Below are 1,608 nucleotides of genomic sequence, written 5' to 3'. Positions count from 1 at the left end.
CACTACAGCGACACCACTACAGCGACACCACTACAGCGACACCACTACAGCGACACCACTACAGCGACACCACTACAGCTACACCCACCACAGCTACACCACTACAGCTACACCCACCACAGCTACACCACTACAGCTATAACCACTACAGCTACACCCACTAGAGCTACACCACTACAGCTACACTGAAGCCCATTTCACTCCACTGTCATTGCCTCCAGTCTTTACTACATGAAATATGCTTCATATCCATACTCTATGTTGTGTTTCTAACCAAGGGAAAATGTGTTATTCTTTTCCAGTAAGATAACAAGTATAACAGAACATATATGACATAACATTTGTCTGAGTCTTTTCACTCACTGTGAACCTTTTGAAAGATCTTTTTTTTAATATTATTTTTATAAGATTCAGAGCTATAGAGTAATATTGAATGAAGCATTAGCAGTAATTAATAACAATATCAGCAGTAACATTATCTTTTTAACATTTTCTTGTGCAGAACACGGAGATCCTGAGGGCTCTGCAGACAGCGTCCGGACTTTCTCCCGACGCTGAACCAATCAAACTCCTCTCTGTGCCCAAAGGAGCTCTGGGTAATAAATTTCAAAATCAGTACCGCTTAAAGCGAGGGAAATAAACGTCAGAATTTCATATAGAGTGAGACTCTCTCTCTCTCTCTCTCTCTCTCTCTCTCTCTCTCTGTCTCTCTCTCTGTCACTCTCTCTGTCTCAGTCTCTCTCTCTCTCTCTCTCTCTCTCTCTCTCTCTCTCTCTCTCTCTCTCTCTTGCTCTCTCTCTGAGAGGCCCTCTCTCTCTGAGAGGCCCTTCAATCTAGAGTCTCCCGTCACCGTGCTAGATAAGGATCGTTCGAGATGAGTCAGTCAGGTCTGCGCACCCGATGCATGCTGGGTAGATTTGTGTCCTACTTGATCCCAACTTGCTCTGACATCATGCACAGGTGGGCAAGAATAACCTCACAAGACCCAGGCGGACCCAGGGCATGCTGGGAAGCGCTGGCCTCTCAGCTGATCGGTTCAGAATTGACTCTAGATATTTACATAAACTTTTTATTGTTGTTTTTGAGAGTTTTCAATTGCCATTTGTCTGATTTAAAGGGTTATTCTGTCGGCCGATAATCGGGTTTGTGTGTCAGCGCCTTAAAATGCTGTAAACTGTCCGACTTGACGGCAGATATTTGGACCGCCTGCTCACGTCCACGAGGCGCAGTTCTTATCGGACGAGCCTCTTATCTAAAGCCTGAAAACACAGCAAAGAGGTGGTGTAGGAGTCTAGTTTTCACTCAAATCACTTGAATTGCAATAATTTCTGCCCAACAACGCCAAAAATAAAGTGCCCACCACAGCTGTAATGTTTTTAGCCTAATTTCAACCATTTCATGTGTTATTATCAGATGATCAGGTGTCACTACTCATTGTTTTAGCAGAACTCTTTACTTAGGATTTGATTTCCCTTGTCGTCGCTGCAGCTCATTCGTTCGTCCAGCGTCTGCGGCTGCAGGATCACGCCAACGGCCGGAGACAGAAGCTGGCCCAGTCCATCAGCAGGTAGCCCCTCACCAGACCCCCACTCTCTCACCAGACCCCCA

General features: G+C 45.5%; 1 protein-coding gene and 1 long non-coding RNA gene across 3 annotated transcripts in view; one reads left to right on the top strand and one right to left on the bottom strand.

The window, feature by feature from the left end:
• LOC117949785 overlaps positions 1-1,608 on the bottom strand; it is a 12,363-nt gene that overhangs the window by 8,687 nt on the left and 2,068 nt on the right. The gene's annotated exons all lie outside the window — the stretch shown is intronic.
• LOC117949758 (proline-rich receptor-like protein kinase PERK12) overlaps positions 432-1,608 on the top strand; it is a 2,408-nt gene continuing 1,231 nt past the window's right edge. Inside the window, exons 1-2 of the mRNA XM_034880295.1 lie at positions 432-596; positions 1,489-1,567. The gene's annotated coding sequence lies outside the window, so the exon portion shown is untranslated. The remainder of the gene's footprint in view (positions 597-1,488; positions 1,568-1,608) is intronic.

The sequence above is a fragment of the Etheostoma cragini genome, chromosome 8 (genome assembly GCF_013103735.1).
Source record: "Etheostoma cragini isolate CJK2018 chromosome 8, CSU_Ecrag_1.0, whole genome shotgun sequence".
Classification (NCBI taxonomy): Eukaryota; Metazoa; Chordata; class Actinopteri; order Perciformes; family Percidae; genus Etheostoma; species Etheostoma cragini.
The sequence above is the reverse complement of the archived record's forward strand: the minus strand, read 5'-3'. Positions and strand labels throughout refer to the sequence as shown.